Genomic DNA, 19,027 nt, shown 5'->3' on the forward strand with positions numbered 1-19,027 from the left:
AGCTTTTAAACAGTTTTTGAACAATTGTTTGTGCATTTAATAATTGGGAACAAATTAGATATAAAAATTCTGTTGCCAAATGCTTCATATAAATTAGCAAGGTTCTGCTATCATTCAAAAACAATAGATAGAGATGATTGTTTATGGATTTGGTCTTACTTCATCATGTAAGTACTAAAATTGTAATGGGTATGACTTTCTTTGAGAAGGTTTGGGAATATTTTAAATTATGAATAGGTTGCACAAAAGACAATTCAAGTGTATTCCATCCATTCAAGAAAGAATTAAAGTGAAGTATACTGTACCCAGCAAGAATGGGAATTCAGGAGGGAGCATCATTCTGCATTGTTAATGGATCTACTGTTCTGTCTGGAATTGCCCACAGAGGTATATCAGGGGATGGCTTCAGAGGCACATCAGACATACTGTTAAATATTAGGTAAAACAGACCCAAACAAAAACTTTCTTAAATGTATGTGTTCACATAGTTGTGTGTTTCCATTCAGCTTCAGAAGATATGATACATAAAGTACACAAAACTGATGACCCTAGCATTTTAAGGGGCAGGTGAAAGGATGTGATGTCCAGTCAGATCCAAATCCTGCATCTCTTATTTAAGGAAATAAGTAAGATCTGAGGTCACTGAGATGGTTGCATGTAGACATGATTAGGCAAGCAAACAATTTAAAAATTTTATCTTCTGAAATATTACCTATTATTGAAGAGGCAAAAATGGAAATGACTTCCAGTCATATAGTCTAGTGGGCCTAGTTCTCTGGGAGATTCTCACTGAATTGAATTTGAATGTAAGTTATATCGACTCTATAAGAGTCAACGCTCTGAATAAGAACATATTTATGAAAAGGGAACAACCTGAATGAATTTGCAGTGATAAGATTACAGAAGCTTCTGGGAGGAGCAAATGACTGTGTATAATGTTGCCTAAAAATCTGTGTTTTGTTCACAAAATTGTCTTTATTTCAGAAATGCCTCTGTGGATTCATTTTAGGCTGCTGTGGAGACTTTTATCGCATTTGTGTCCTTTGCCATCCCCTGTTACTTGCCATGCCAGCTTCTCTCTGTCTTTCAATCCTTGTCTAGGACAGCCAAAAAGATAGTATACACTACTTTCGGTCTTGTTCATTTACAATGATCTCCAGCCAGTTGAACATATGAAGGGTGGTATGCGAAATATTGTTTGTTGTACCTGTTGACATGGCATCTAGGTGGTCTCTAAGCTAGTCCATTCAGTTTATCTCATAAACATGATACATCAAGGAAATGTATAGTTCCTATTCATTTTCTGAAGCATTCTATCCAGGTAATGCCATGATACTGTGTATCTTGATGTTAGATGTCAACGATATTGTAAGAACACTAAGTAGAAACAATAAGTTGGAAGGAAGATTTACTTCATTTAACAAATCAAGAGTAATGCTTTATTGTCTTCAGGACAGAACATTTTATTGCAAAAAGCAGAATTACACATGATTAGAAAGAAAAACGTTACTGATATGATCTCAGTTGAACTGAGGCAGGTTATTTTATAGTTTAATCATTGGATTAGTAACTCATCTCCTGGTCTGAATCCAGAATACGTAGGAGGAACTTTTCTTGTATAGATAAAAATAGTAACTTCTCCCAATCTCAATAACAGAATATAGACAACACCAGTAAAAACATATAGTTCACACCAAGTATGGAGGAATTGCTGAACTTTTGAAGGCGAAATAACCATTCAGAATTATTGCAGCTGCATGAGGAAATGGAAGAAATAAATAGGACTAAAATATAAAAACCTTGCACTTTGGTAAAAATCAGTTATAAATTGTTTGTGAGGAATCTCTGACTAACAAAATACTAGATAGAAATTAATTTGCAATACATTGTGGATATCATTCTCTATCATGCTAGGGTTAAAGACCTTGGAGGAATCACAAATTGTGCTAGCCTACAGTTTATTGAACCATAAATGATTGAATAAATATATTGATTTATTTAGTAATATATTGAATAAATCATAATTTTGTATAATATTTTGTTATACAATAGCACTATGAGGAAACCAGACCACTGTCCCAAGTTGACTTACCTCAGGATGTATGAATAAAGACTAAGTTAAAAAGGTTGCTAAACATGCCATTGGATGTCCTGCTTCAAATAGAACCATATCAGCTCTTTCCTTGACTTAGCAGATAACTGAGCCTACCCTCTTCAATACCTGAATTCTTTAGCACTGGTTATGCTTCAGTTTTCATCTCAGAACAAGGGAAGGAAAACTTGAAAATTGGGGTCTGGGTTCCCTTCCTGAGGATCTCTCCAGTGCATTTCAAAAGGTAGTTCTAGCAATGTCTCTCCTGAGGGATCAAGATTAACTTGGTTGAACCAGTGGAATTCCAGATCTTCCTCTGAAGTGGAATCCTTTGTGGGAAACATGATATTGTGAATCGTAAGAACAATTTCTTGGAAATAAGCAGGAGGGATGAGTGAATATTAGTGGTGTAATTATATGCAAGAATGGATGACAGAGATGGAAGGAGTTCATGATCTTTGCAGAGCAGAAATATATATTGTTTACTTATATACACACCCTTTCACTTCAGATATACTGATGAAGCAAGAAAGGATAATTTCCTGCCCTGAGTTTCCCTATAGTGCTGCTATGATCTAATATTTATCAGAACTCTACTTCTGGAAAATGCTAAGAATGTTCAGAAAAGCCTTCTAGTATGTCTCTACAAGAGCTACACTTCCGGCATTTACCAGAGAAAGTTCCACTGAGAATAATATTTCCTAGATCATGTTTCTCTGAAAGAACCAAAACCAACAGAAATAGAGCACTCAATATACCTTTACAGAAATAATAGTTTTAGTATTATTCCCTAGAAAGGTATCTTACATATGAGCTTAATTTTGGCTTCTCTAGTCATTGCCACGCAAGAAGTTAGACAAGACTTTTTTTGATCTTCTGCAATCTTTTGACTAGAAATGGCAGAGGTTGAACCTGGCAATTTCTTAATGTAATACATGTGCAATAGAGATACAGGCCCCACCAGTTTTTAGGATCCTTTCAAACCATCTTGAAGCTATGTGCATCAAACATTTAATAATTGGTGGGGGAAAGGGAGTGGGACTGAGACCTCATTTGCATCTAATTGTGGCACAAATATTCCCCAGCAACATTTTTTTCTGTTGTGTCTTCATGATGTTGCCTTCATCTGATCTCCAGCCCTTGACTGAGTGAGTTTTAAATCATCCTTAGCTGAAATGGTGTCAGTTGTATTACTGTGACACAGACTTCACTGTGGATACATTCTGACACTTTTAAGAACCTTTTTGTAGCTGGTTCAGTCAGGTGACTCCTAAGAGATGTAATAAATTCAACACCTATTGGACACTTTAGGACCTCATCCCTCTGTTCCATATGCACTGTCTTCCTGTGTCATTGTGCTCAGGCAGCAGAAAGTGCAGCTTCCTCGTACTTATTAGGTCTCTGAAATTATTTCTAACCTGGAGCTTGGGACACCTTAAACAGTAGCTGATCTGCAATGGCAGCATGGTGCAACCCTCCCTGCCAGGTGTCAGATGTTGTTCAGACTGCTTTTGGACAAGATTTTAGTGCTCTTCTGGAATAGTGCTAAACGTGTGTCCAAAAGGATCTTGACTATCAGCTGATATCAGCTGACAGCCAGGCTCCCTTTGAATGAACCTGCGTAAAACATTTGAGCAAAAACAGAGCACATTCTAACAGGGAGTTAAACCCACCAGTCTAGGCTTATGTCAAAATTTGCCTTCTCCCCAAGCCTCAGATCCATTCCACATTAACGAGAATGATTAGTGGATGCTTTCCTGCCGGTGATGTTTGATGGAAGGGGTGGGAAATGCACCAGTCCCTGGCTTTGTCATTCCCTGTAAACTGTAATCAAGGACAGCACCATTGCTGACATTGTGTCTGGGGGAGGATAGGGATCACCAGTGAAGGCAACAAGTTTTATGCTGGTATAGCTTTCTACCTGTTCCAGATGGATATTACTTTAACTCAGCTGCAAGGAAGAGCTAATAAAAACAAAGAAAGAGAGACAGATGAGTGTTTTAAAGAAAAGATGTCTTGTGATTCACTGATCCAGTGTATGCTAAACTTTGACAAATGTAAGCTTGAATAGACCATTGCTTTTATGCCTATTTATAGATAATGTACTTCCTTTCATTCTTTAATTTTAATGCACATAGATTCTTCTCCCCCACCTGACAGAGTTTAAAACTGGAAATTGAAGCCAATGGAAATTACTTCTACAATGTCCATAGCTGTTTACTAAGAGGCTTCCTACTGTGATCTACCATAAATATTAGATACTCTTGATGCCTCTGCAAAAAGCTATAATGTAATTTTTATTGATGGCATTCTACTGAAAATGGTTATGCTGTAATATGAGAAGATAGTTTAGATTATGTCAAAGGAAGGCAATAAATACTCTTCAGCCATGTATGGAGGGTACATCTTGTTTTCTGAGTGACTCCCTTAATAAAAAAAAAAAAAGATGTTCTCTGTTGTACTTTATTTCTAATAGGATTTTGTCCTTTAAAAGTATTAGACACCTCACCCCTACCCCAGCTTGGTATCATCTAAAAATTTAATCAGCATCAATTCAATACCATTCTCTAGGTCATTTTTAAATTGTTGATTAGTGTAAGGTCAAACCCAGAATCTGAGAGGCTCCCACTTGATACTGCCCCCCAGAACAATGCAGAACCATTTATGAGTTGTTCAATGAATTGCAAATTCTCTGGACTTCAGTACCATCTGTTTTTATGCCTCTTGTCTACAAGATGCATGATTTGTCAAAACTTTTCAAAGTCACTACACCTGGAGTATTCCCTTAGTCTACCAGGCAAGTCACTCTGTCATAAAAAGAGGTATCATGTAATATGATGTGTTCTTGACAAACTCAGGCTGGCTCCTGGTAACAGCAGCAACTCTACTTGTAAAATGCTACTTGACCATCTTTTCTCAGATCTTGCCTAGTACAGATGTTAACCTGACTGGTCTGAGTCCTTTCACTTCCCCTTTTGAAGAATGAGGCTAGTCTCCTCCCCAGTATTCTGGCATCTCTCCAGTTCAATTTCCAGGAATTGTCAAAGGTTACATACAGCAGTTCTGAAATCACTTTTGGCAGTTTCTTCAACACCCTGGGATATAACTGGCTCTGGAGACCTGGATTCATTTAAGATTGCAGAGTGGGTTCTTACTGTACCTTTATCAGTCCTGAAGTGTTTTTCCCTGTTAGCTGAGTCATATTAGGAAAGGCTCTTTCGCTCTTCTGAGAAAAGACAGCGAAGATGCTAAGCAGTTCCACCTTCTCCCTCTCCCCCATTACTACTTCCCCTTGCAGCAACAGACCAACAGCCTCCGTGAATAACTTTATTTCAGAATACCCCCCAAACCCCAGCAGTTACAGTGTGCACTCTGCTAGTTCTGCCAAAGCTAACTACTCTGCACTCTACTCTGTTTCCCTATTATGGAAAATTTCCCAGCTTGATATGTCTCCAGTGTGCAAGTTTTTGACATGGCAATAAGACTGCACGCAAGTAAGAAAAAGCACTTCTTAGAAAATCCAGACACTGTGATAGAAGGCTGGCAGATAACAAGCTGGAAAAGGATCAGAGAGATTGGTGAGATAAGTGACTGGGGTTTGAAGAAATTTTATCTGAACTTTGTCATCTTTTACTTCTACTGATGGCTGGAAATAGCTCATGATGAGCCTCTTCTCCCCAGAGAGATTGTAGGCAGTCCCAGAACTGCCCAGCACTTGAAAGGACATGGTGACATGCAAATTAGTTTTTTAAAAATAGCTGGATGATTCAAGAGAGGATCAGGATTCCTCTGTAGCCAGGGAGATATACAGTAGGAGACGGAAAGATACGATTGAGCCTAAACTGATGCGCCTATTCTTATATAACATGTGTAAGAAGTCATTATCCTGTTAATATGAATATAAATGAGAATCAGGAAAAATTTCACTAAAAGGCCCACACTAACTTTAAATTAATGGTACACAATTTCCCTTCAGTTTCGTTGATCTAATGTAAATTGGCATAATGAGGTAACCCTGCCTTCTCTAGAAGACCAGTTCTGTTGACCTTTGCTTCCCACAAACTTCAGGCAGTGAATTGTAGTAAGGCTGGGCTAAATTCTAGCTGTAACAGCCAGTTCTCTCTTAAACTGCAATCTTATATCCACAGAAGGAATATTTATGAAGTAGTGGCCGCGTGCCTCCTAAAGGCTCATTCTCACATCCCTCTAACCAGGGCATGAAGATGTCTTGCAAATGATTTTTTAAGAGACAAGCCCTCGTGACTTTGCTTCCATCTTATCTTCAACCTGCCTTCAAAGATGGCCTAAAATCATACTTGGTTGTTCTGTAGTTGGATGTTTTGTCTTCTCCGGGCACAAACCAGAGCAATTTCTTATTCCTTGATGGTAATGGTAGCAATAATGTCATCAAGAACTGGGATCTGCCCAGCTCCTTATTGACCACTTGAGGCTGCTAGGGCCACACCCCAGTCACTGGGCACTGTTCTGCATGGCCATTTTGGTTTGGTTTGCAAGCAAAACTAGGCATGACCACCTGGCTTGTGCACAGGGATCTGCCTACTTATTACCTCACCTACATTTTAAAAGCACTAGTTAGGCATTACGTGGACATATTTCCATGTATGTACTGATATTCTGGAAAACTGCTGTTCCTCTTTATAAAACACATGTTTAGCAGTCTTGTAGACTTGTCTTTAAAAAACCATGGGACTTTGTCAATTGAACCTGAAAAAAAGATCAGGGTTCTTAATGCTTCTGTCTCATATAAATTTTCATCTGCTTCTGCTGATAAGGGGTTTCATTGACTTGTACACTTCATTTTATTACTTTGGGAGGTAGCACTATTTTGACTACCCCAGCACCATTTTGCAGGAATACTTGTGAGGGCTACCAATAGTGGCCGCTCACTGAAAGCCTTGCACTCCCCATATAGCACTTACTGATTGGGGATATAAGGAAGTGGGATGAAGTGGGATGTCAGCTGGAATATTTTTGAATATAGGAGTATCAATCTTTTGAAGACTGGCATTCCTATGTCAAAATCCCTGATAGATCCAGGAGATGGAAGGTGGCTACATCTTCCATCTCAGGCACACACCTAAAGTCCTCCAACCCTACCCCGCCACATGATATATAATTGGTGATTGCTTTTCCCACTAGCAGATGATGTTGGGTGGAAGGGGAAAGGACATTTACAAATGTACCAGTTGCTGCCCTAAAATTGTCCCACATGTTGCCTAAGATTTGTTAACTGCTGATAGGCAGCTTTAAGGTCCTACTTTTCTTTCCCGTGGTAATGGTTCTTTGTCACTAAATCAGACAGATTAGATGTCTCTTTGGTCAGAGGATGCTCTCAAACAAAGAACTGCTAGCTCTTCAAAAAAGAAAAAAAAGGGCTACAATTTATAAAGTAGGATACATTAAGAAAGTACCCTTGACTTCTCAACTTTCAGGGAAATAGGAAACATTCAACAACATGCTGTTAATGATGCTAATAATTGAAAGAGATTGAGAGACCATACTTAAGCCATATCTCATTCTTCCAGTACTGTTGAGCTTCTCTTCAGTCAGACATCATGAAATGAACAATTTTTTTCAAACTGTAGTTAATGATAGCAAGCCTGAAAAGGAATGATCACAATGCTTGCTTCTATCAAGATAAGAGAGGAGTCTTTCATTTGCATTTTTCAACAATAAACCCTAGAGAGATTTTGGTTTGGGACCTCCTCCAGTTCAGCATTTGAAATGTTGTAACTTGAAATAAGCCTGCCATGGAGTCACTGTAGTGAGTTTCTTAACTGGCGGAAAGAAAGTGAGTACCTGGCACAAGGAGGCCTTTGGCAGAACATCAATTGGCTCTCAGGAGAAGACTTGATTGCAAGGGCCTGGCCCTCAGCTCTCTTGGCTCTAAGTAAACAACAAACCTATATCTGCTTTCTACTATTTATCACATCAGTGGGAGGTTCCAGCTGACCTCTTTTAAATAATTTCAGTTCTCTATGTGCTTTGGGATTCCTTGGGGGAATCTGATTAAGAACTGAAGATATATGCAATAAACAGAAGTAGTTCTCACTGCACTGATGCAGATTTCCCATTTTATGTTTAGTGCATTTAATTCTCTTCTGCAGGATAATTCTATTCAAAGGCTATGAAGTCATTCTGAACTTAACTTTAACAGGATATCTTCAGTGTATGTCCTAATTGTGCTTCATTGATGACATGTATGACAACTTGTTTGCTTTACCAGTTTACACAATTCCCTCGGGAATATCTAGGCAGTAATTTCCTAGCTAACAATGGCCCATATAAGATAAGACTTCTTCATTTCAATCATGTTCTTAGTTAACCTTTTGAAATCTGTGTCAGAACTGCTTTTGAAGTCATGCATATTTCTATAGTGCAGGTCTTGATTACACGTAGCAGCATTTCTCACTATATATGCACTCGGCCCTCTGGGTTGCAAACAAGACTTGCTATCCATAATTTTAACAATAATGTGTGGAAATTTTCCCTCATTAGAATACTGTATCTCAAAGTTTGTTTGCTTATGATGCCTCAATGACTGATGTTGTCTCATAGGTTGCACTCATGCTGAGAACAGTGTTTTGGGGGCAGAAAGAGAAATGACTTCTCAAGTTTACCTCTTGCCATGTTGGAAATAAATCAAGAGGAACTGAGAGTGGTTTCCCACTCTGTGTTGCTTCACATGTGAACAAGCCTGGTGTAGAAGTGTTAAAGAAGAAGAAAAATTGTTATAAGATCCATTCTGACCAGTTAGCTTCCCTTCCCTTCCTTTGAATTCATTATTCAAAGCCTGCATCCTGGGAGGAGCATATTTATCAATTTCCATTTCCTTCAGTTTTTCATTCTACAGCTCTGGACAGGTTTGTGTTTTCTTAGTTGCCAACTTTTGTGAATGTGTCAAGTTTAGTTGGTCAGTTTTTTAAAGATCATGCTATAATATGTATGTATACATACATGCTTTTTTATTGGCATTCCTATTTAACATATGTTTTTCACACTTTCCCATACAGGAATCTGTACATTATGTTCATAAAAATGTGCATGTTTGCACAGCCTTTTCTTTAATATACTTTTTTACTTGGAAAACTATTCCAAAATTCTGGTAAGCGTAAATTTCAAAATATGTCTAAATTTCACTTTGAGTATCAGTTAAAAATGCAAAATTAGAAAAGTTTGCATTGCAATATCAGCCAAACACACTGCCCACAGACTGAATCCCTGCTCTGAAAATTCAATTAGTCAGGTCCTGGCATTGACAGGACCCAACAGTTGGGCTAGAGATTTAAAAGCAAGCCAGGCATTGGATTCTATTGCTGTGCAGCATTATGGAGGACCTTCTTAAGTACTTAATGTATTCTTAGACTCTGAATAGCAACTGGAATGCACTGGAATATGCTGCTGCCAAGATTCCTTTAATGTTCAAGCAAGGCATTTATCTGAACTTGTGAGGAGTGAAAGTATCTAGGGTGGAGATGAGGATTCCAGATATTGTTGAGTTACAATTCATTGTATCCCTCTTCCCTTGCTATGTTGGTCATTGAGCAACATCTGTAGGGTTACAGATCTCCCTCCACCCTACACACTTGATCTTGTTTTATTTGGCTTTGGTCTTGCCACTTATATACCCATACAATTGTAAAACTTGCTTTATCAAGATGTATGGCTGTCCACAGAATTCTATTCAAGTTCTATCAGGCAGAAAGAGGATAGTACCATATAAAGATGGCAACAACAAAGATGGGGCCAGAAAGGCAAAGTAGGAGATTCCACATTATGTTTCCATATCATCTCCAGACTGGAAACCCCTTATGGATTTTTTGCATAAAATAGAAAAAAATGAACTTATCTTCTACGGTTTTGATGATTAGATAGGATAGATTATAGAGAGAAGAGAGTAATGATGTAACTTTAGAGAACTACAATTGTACTTATAACTGCTGTAAAGAAGATCAGAAGCCACTACTTTATATCTTTTTTTCTTCTATCTTTTTTTTTCTTTTTTTCTTTGTGTACTTTAGCTATCTTTTATTTCTTCCTTTTTTCCTTCTTACTTTCTTTTAGTTTGTATTAATTTTTACTCTTGTTTTTAAAACTTTTAATAAAATTATACTGAAAAAAAAAAAGAAATCATCCTTCCAGTCACTGAATTAAATGGCAATATATTTGTGTTTAAGAAAACAACATTAAATCAATAAGTTGTGAAATGTTTGTTCCTACAAGTTGTACTGATAGCAATACTAAAGAAAACACATTCGAGTTTCTGGAAGAATCTGTACATGAGTGATCTACATAGATTATAATAATGATTCTTTTCTGATTAAAAAAAGGTTTCTGCACCTTCACCAGAGTGAATTATACATTGCTTATAGTTGTGTATAATTTGCTTACCGCAGTGAATATTGGGCTACCCTGGCATTTGATCAGATCTGCAGGGTGGTTCTCCTTTGCTATTCATAGCTTTTCAATTGCTTTGAAAATATTTCACTAAAAATCAGAAAAAGCTTCTTTCCCTTCCTCAATCTCTTAAACTGGTTTTCAGTGTTGTTTGGAATATAATATACAAAGAAGCAGAGCACTCTGCAGAAGAGGAATGTAATAAAAAGACTACAACTTTTAAACATCTTAGTTGGAGGAATCTAATCACTGGACTTTGAGATTCATCCTTAAGTAATCATTTGGCAGCTAGAACACTGGGGAAACAGGAAATCTAAGACTATAATGATGGAAACTGGGAAAAATCAGATTTAATTGAAAGTTTTACTCTGTGATCACAAAGAGGCAGGGTTATGTGTGTGCATGGGGGGGAGGAATAGAATATAACATTGGTGACAAAATGGCCAACTTTTATATCATGTTACAATGAAATTATATAGAATAACTCTCTTGTACAATCTGATGTATACAAGGAAAATGAGATGAAAAAGATGGGGTAATTATGCAATCAAGCTATTCAAAAGAACATTCCAAGTGACTTTGCAAATTAAAAAGTTAGCCACAAATATCAAATGACTGTCCTGAAAGGAAAAGAATGTGCCAACTGAAATAAAGCCAATTAGTAATGCTGATTTATCTTTTCAAATCTCTGTTCAAAGGACAATAATAGACATGCAGGCTGCCCAGAAATGAATATGGCAGAAGGAGAAGCAAAACAGAAACTAGCCATGTTGACTTTTTAAAGACACTTGTGGATTCAAGCCAAATATTACAATCAAATATGCTACTATTGTAAAAAATTGATAGCTTTATTTACCAAAACTTGTATGCCACCTACTCATTAAATTCTAGATAATGCTGGTATAACCATAAGGATTTCTTTTTGGAATATTCCAAGGACTGTACCTTATACATTATAGTCGTACCTTCTCTACAGCTCTGAAATATAGATCAGTACTTTGATGCCCACATTACAGAGAGTGGTCTGAAGCCAAAACAGTAACAATCTTACTTGGTTTAGCACCAAAAAAAAAAAAAAAAGCTTTGTGGAGGTTTCATTCACCCCAGTATGAAAACAGTTCTAGATAGATACACTTCTTGAGCAATAGCAAACCTTAAAAAATGTAACAACAAGGACATACATCAGATTCAGAAAGGAATCCAAATCCAGAAATGGGATAATTGAAATCTTTCAAGACCCTAGGATGAAGAGAGGCCAATCCAATTCAGCCATGGCCAGACCGGGATTTCTACAAACAATATCACTGGAGTATTGGAGTTTCACAGCATTGCTCTGAACAAAACCACTTTCTTGGACAATCAGTAGGGCACGAAGTGGGGAAAGAGAGACTGTTTTGGTTGGATGTTGGTACCTTTGGAATTTGGAGTTTGCTTGATGGTCAGGTGAGAAGGGCGAAAACATTCCATTCACAAGGGGCATGATATGATTCTTTTTATTACAATTATTTTAATTATCAGTCAAGAGGTTGTTGGAGATGGTTCCTCCTGAGCAGGGCTGGCAGCTTTGACATGCTGGGCTAAGCCTTTTTTTCCTTTCTATAAACATTTAACACTCCACTTATTGGGTGGTATCATAATTCCAACCCACTTTTTGCCTTCTATTATCAGTCATAGAAATTATTTGCTAATTGCATCACAGAACCCATTGGAATATCCTGATTCTGGTGCATTTATGTTCAGGTTTGTATTTAATGACTCGCAATGTATTCCACTATATTCAGGAAGGGACTTCAGAGATTGGCCATAGAAATTTAGTTACAGCAATTTCCTTCATTCCATCTTAGTTACTGTGGTATGCCACATTAGATGTTGTGCTCCTTGTCCCTGGCTGTGCCCATGTTAAAGCTGGACTGCCATTAATCAGGGATGTTTTTATTTGGAGACCTGCACAGATCTAGGGGATTGGTTGGTAACCGCAATTGCTGTCAGCCCCACTAGGTAGACCAAACAATGAAATCAGCTTCAGAGGAAAGCTAAAACTACTTTTACAGAGTTTGGCTATTATAACAGAATCTTGCAAGTCTGACTTTGCTGTACCTCCTCCTCCTCCTTATAGTTCAGTGAATTATTTCAGTGAATTATAGTTCAGTGAGCTATCTTTGAACGTTCTGAACTTTAAAAAATGTTTTAGCCCTTGTTGCACTGGCAACGGAGTCTGCATATCTCTGCTGAGGTCATATTCCTTACTCTGTACAATTGACCCTTCCAAATCTACAATTCTCTGATTCCTCTTAGGGCATGAAAATAGGTGTGTTTCTTGTAGATGAGTAAAAAGTGACAGAAAATCAAGCTGTTGGAGACAAAATTGTCTAAGGAAAAGTAGAGCATATTAATCTACTATTGGTCACTTCATAACTAACGAATTCCACTAGTGATTATTTCACCCAATTTTTCCTTTTCTGCTTTCTGATGTGTACTGGGCAATGCTGGGGATCCAGGGTACTCAGTGGAGAAGCACACATTTGATTATAACTACGGACACCCCATATCTAGTGCACATTTTATCCATTATGAACTGCATATGGATTAAAAAATCATCCCTGGCTCAACCAGAAATTCTGTGGTCTAAATTTTGCAATACCTTTTTTTTCCATTTTGATCTGCATATCTTCCATACCTTTGTAGATGTGATGTAAAGCACAATCAACAAGATCAGTCTGTGGTCATCCCTGATCTAAATTCTTGGATGCTTGCCTAAATTGCAGATTTCAGTTTGAAAATCAAAAAGAAGAAATGCTATCCAGTTCTTCCCTTTAAAATGAAAGTAAATCTGACAAACTATGATAACTCTGTTCTTTAAATGATACAATTATTTGAAGGTACATCAGGACCATCAAAATCAATTCATTGAAATGAACATTCAGGAACAATGTGAGAAAAACACTGATTCCAGTAAGCCAAACAATTGCCACACACCCACCAACACTGACAGGGCAAGCTACTGTATATAAACAGGAAACAAACGCCACACTCACTAGCACTGATGAGGTTACCTAGTTAGATAATGAAATGTCTGCAAGCAAACAACCAAGCTCAGAGAGCACCAAGGACTCCTCAGTTCAACCTTGAGCTACATATGTTATCTTCTATTGGAGATACATTTAAGTTAATAATCAAAAAGTTTTTTGCATATTTTCATCTATTGCACAGTGAAATTCATGGAATTCTGCATGTAATAATGAAATTAGTTACCAGATTTAAAAGCTCTAATTTTAATAGCTATGATCCTGTCCGTTAAAATTAGTCGAGGTAAGCCACCCTCTGCAAACTGTTCCTTAGGAGGAGTATACAACAGTTATGAGCAGGAAAAGCTGTATTTGTACCAGTACACAACAGTATACAGCAGCTAGGAAGCATATTCAATAACTTCAAGCAGTAGCATCAGATCATAGCAGTCATCAGATAGTTTCCTGCGTTTTCAAGCGCAGGCACCAGATAATGTACACAGAATATATAATAGATTAACCCATTCTGAGTCATGCAAGCCAAACCTATACTACAAATCAGGGAAATATCACTTTTATATTATGAAAACAAGGACACAAAGCTGAAAAATATAAATGGTGCAAACTCATGACTATCCATAGCATTTTGTAGAGAAATATTTGAAATTTAAATACAGCATACACGACAATATTCACATAGATTTAACCAACACCCCGATGACATAATTTGTTTGTAGAAAAAAATACCATGCAAAGGGATTAATTTTTGTATTAGTGTGCTAAATGCAGAATAAAAATAAGACTCTCTTAAGTCAAGTTTGTCTCCTGATGACTTTAATGGTTAGGTCCATGTAGTTGTCTTGGTAACAATGTGAAAGTGAGTTTCCATTGCTTTCTAAATGAATTCCAGAAAAGTTAATTACTGTTTTTTAATCATCCTGCTGACAATACTTAGAGTATTTTTCCTCAAAATATGGCTTTATGTTATATATTTATTTTGCCTGTGACCATCTGCAGTAGCAACCCATCCCTTTACTTAGTAAAATAAACATAATAATATGACTGTGAAAGGTTCTGTCACCTATAAATTTGTTGTGGTTGCTGTGGGCAAAGCAATATAGCTATATCCTGACTTTACATTAGCCATATATATGTTCTCCAGAAAGGCTGGTGTGCAGTTTCCTATTGATGTTTTCAGTGTAGTATGGTTTCTTTGAGTTCTTTCACAGACTAACCTGGTTCTTGAGTTTTGAATAATTAACATTTCTGAACTAGACAAAGGCAACTCCATGTACAGTGCATTACAGTAGTCAAGCTTTGAGGTTACCAATGACAGCAAAGTTTTAAGGTTATTTTTTTCCTGGGAAGAGAAACAATTGATGTATTAACCAAAGCAGATAAAGCATCTTCCTGGCCACTGTCTCAATCTGGAAAAGTGGAGAATGATTCAGATTCAGAAACATCCCCTCAGAAAATGAGATTTACCTCTGGAACTGGAACTTCTCCCAATAAGCATCTTCGTCTCACCTGAATTCAGTTTCAATGTATTATCTTTTATTCAATCCATTATCAACTGCAGGTAGGCATTCAGGAGAAGTCACAACTAATTTTTTTTGCAGAGAAATAGATTTAGAGGAATAGGTTTGATTATCATAAGCATATTGATAGCATCCAATTTAAATCTGTTTGTCTCCTCTCTCTCTCTTTCTCTGTCTCATTATCTCAGCAATTTCTTATAGCATTGGAGACAAAATGAATTCCTGAAATATACTATATAATAATCTCTATTTCCAATAACATCTCCAAATTACACCATTAGAAATCTACCTGAGATAGGAACAGAACCATTGCAAAGCAGTGCCTCCAATTCCCAAGTATTTCATAAATGGTAGAAAAAGATGCTGATGAGCCAAGAAATAACAGAGTCACACTACTTCTGTCAATGCCAAATCAAAGTTTATCTATCAGAATGACTGAGGCAAACTCAACCATTCTGAAACCAGTTTGAAATGTGGCAAATTATTATATTTTCTTTAAGACCGGTCTGCAGCTAAGAAACTACCACTTTCTTGGTTACCTTACCAACCATGGAAGGTTAGAAACTGGCTTATATTTGCCCATCTCCAAGGGATGCAAATCAAGCTTCTTTAGAAATGATCCAATAATTGCACCCTTTCTGCCTCCCACCTCCAGACATTTATAATATTAACTAAGGCATTTTAAATAATCTTCCAGCTAGAGGTTACAAGCCAAGCTGAAAGATACAGACAGAAAGTGGTAGCCTATTCAGTTCCTCAGGTATCACAAACTGAACTGATCCAGTCTAATTATTGGGTTGGATATCAATATATAGACCCACAAATCAATGAATCCAAAAACAACAAACAAAAGGAGTTACCAGACAATCTCATAATTGACACTGCATCAATGGAGGCAAAAAGACTGGCCTAAATGCAAACGTTTTTATTCAGAAAATAAAATAAAGCAAAATAAAATAGATCAATACAGATAAAGCAATGTACAGTGGAACCTCGGTTTACGAACTTAATTCGTTCCGTGACTCTGGTCGCACCCTGAATTGGTCGCAACCCGAAGGAAATTTCCCCATAAGGTTCAATGTAATTACCGTTAATCCATTCTGGCATGGAGGACAGGGAAGCGGCTATTGCTTGGAGGGAGAGTCCCCCTCCCTACGACCACGTGTCAGGGGCGGAAAAATGGCCGCGGACCACGTGTCAGGGGCGGAAAAATGGCCGCAGACCAAGTGTCAGGGGCGGAAAATGGCCGCGGACCACGTGTCGGGCGGAAAATGGCTGCGGACCACATGTCAGGGGCGGAAAAATGGCCGCGGACTGTGTCACGGGAGGGAAAATAGCCGCGTATCCTGTTCGTACCCCGAGGCGAAGTTCACAAACCAAGGTAAATTTTTGCGGCCGGAGCTGGTCGTAACCCGAAAAGTTCGTTAACAGAGGCGTTCGTAACCCGAGGTACCACTGTATATCACTCTAGGAAAAGTATTCCATCTACTATCCTTCTAGGGCTTACTGGTAAATCATGCATCAGGACCTCTGAGGCTAATCTTAAGGCCCAGACAAATTCTGATAACTTGCTTTTTAGGTAACTTGATCATAAACTATTTTGAATTTTAAAGGTCAAATCTAGCCCTTTAAATGGAACCAGAAAATGAATACTAAACAGTTCATCTAGTACAATAGTAGCGTAATGTGATCCAAATGCATAGTAACCAGCTGTTTTCTATAACAGGCACTGCTTCTGAATCATCATTAAAGGCATCACCACCTCTCCAAATCTTTCCATTGGTGTAAGGCATTGGTGAAGATATGCAGTGGTTCTCTTAAGAGGGGTGTTAAATATTCAAGCATCTCCTGTACTCTAAGTGGAATCGTTCCTTCCATGGGACACATTGGTGGCCATGTCCATCACAAGGACAATAATTTTTTTTTTGCATTAGTGCATGATACCAGATAATTACTTTGATACAGACCCATGAATAAGGCCAGAAGGGCATCAGTGTGGGAGTTGAGAGAATTCTAGGAATACATAACTATGACTAATTAGTTAAACAGCACTTTGAGACATAATTACACAGCACAAAAAAACTAAATGCAGATATAAAGGGTTGCTTACTGAGAAGTTTCTAGAAAAACATAGTTCCCATCATTTCCATGGTTACCCAGGTGCACATTAAATCAGGTCTAAGTCCAAACTAGTTTCTCTCATTTTTTCCTACTTTTTAATTTTCAGTGCATGGGTCAAGGGAATAAACCAGAATAACATAAAGGCATTTTTATTAAATTCAACAGGAGATAGGGAATCATATTGGAGGACTGCATTTCAAGTCTTTACCCTTCCCTTCAATATGAAGAGTAAATTTATATTAAAATGAAATGTAAGAAGAAAAGACCCTCTCTCCAGGGTCAAAAGACCTTCTCTCTTTGGAAAAGACCCTGATGCTGGGAAAGATTGAAGGCAAAAGGAGAAGAGGATGGCAGAGGATGAGGTGGTTAGATAGCATCACTGAAGCAATGAGCATGAAACTGAGCCAACTCAGGGAGGCAGTGAAGGACAGGAAGGCCTGGCGCGATATGGTTCATAGGGTCACGAAGAGTCGGACACGACTTAACGACTGAACAACAACAACAAGAAGAAAAGAAATTTAGAATAAGCATTTCTGTTAGTTGCCAGCTGTCAAATCCTAACCAAATTTATTCTTAAATTTGGATCCCGTCTTTGGGCAAAACCAAAGCAACATCTTGTGGTACCTTAAAGACTAGCAGATTTCTTATCATATAAGCTTCCTTTAATCAGAGTCCAGTTCATCAGTTTAGACATCGATTCCTAACCAGAATACCAAATGACAAAACATGCCTCATGATGTCATGGTAGAAGTTCTATCCTTTCACACTTGTGCCACACACATGTATGTAAGGGGCTGAGTTTGCTTTGTATTATTGTGATGCACATTTTATCACAAGCCCTCCCCCTCAGACAACTATGTTCATCAGATGCATGGAGTATACAATAGAAGTATAAATAGGGATATAAAATACAGCATTATTTATTATTATTATAATAAAATAATAAAATAATAATAAATAAAATAATTAAATTAATGAATTAATACAATAAAATAATAAATAATAGTGTTGTTGTTGTTCTTGTTATATATACACAGCGGTTGCTGAAAGAGAGGAAGGTGGCCTGGGGAAGTGAAGGTAGGGAAAATAACCAAGAACGGCCATTAATAAAACTGAAGAAGTTACTGATAGACAACGTCTGGTGAACTTGTCTGTTAGGTTGCTAAGAATCAGAAGTAACTGAATGACTGAACAACAAGATGATAGTTTAAGGTGTTGGACTCACAGTGGGGAGACCCAAGTTCAAACCTATCCTCAATTGTGAAAGCCCATTGGGTGACTTTGGGCCTGCTCCATTTCACAGGGTTATTGTGGGGCAAATGGAAGGACAAAGCATACCAGGTTCCAAATTTTACTACTACATCCATCACTATTAATATTTTTGTTGGTACCATCTAGATTCAGTTCCACAGCAGGCTCTGAGGAAACAAGCTGAGTGTCATAGGAGCAAAAGGTTTCTGTTTTCTCCTTCAGCCAAACTTCCCAGCTTCAGCTGAAAGAAGGAATACCATTTACCAAAGAAATATTGTACCACAGACTGTGTTTGTCTATTCCACTACATCCTTCTACCCTAGACACATTAGGCAGAGTGAGGCAGTATCAAAGTGGCAAATACTGTGGGGCAGGAAAATGTGGGAATATGTTGGAAGCCCGAGCTCTGTGTGCTTGCTCTGTATGGCAGGCTGTTGCTTTCAGGAGTGATGGAGCACACATTCTTGTCTCTAGTTCTGAAGTAAGATTCACCCATCAGCCTGGTCCCTTTCATTTATGGGATGCAAGGAGCGTCATCTTGTGCTGAGGTGGTACAGTACGTGAGGTAATTCAGGACCTGCATTTTCTTTCCAGTCCAAGTA

At 37.8% G+C, this 19,027-nt stretch overlaps 1 long non-coding RNA gene across 2 annotated transcripts in view; it reads right to left on the reverse strand.

Annotated features, from left to right (window-relative positions):
• Positions 1-19,027, reverse strand: part of LOC148216067 (uncharacterized) — a 114,836-nt gene that overhangs the window by 72,315 nt on the left and 23,494 nt on the right. The window lies entirely within an intron of this gene.

This window comes from Python bivittatus, unplaced genomic scaffold (genome assembly GCF_059951505.1).
Source record: "Python bivittatus isolate LINGU-HERP-01145 unplaced genomic scaffold, Pbiv_v1 ctg000340_np1212, whole genome shotgun sequence".
NCBI lineage: Eukaryota > Metazoa > Chordata > Lepidosauria > Squamata > Pythonidae > Python > Python bivittatus.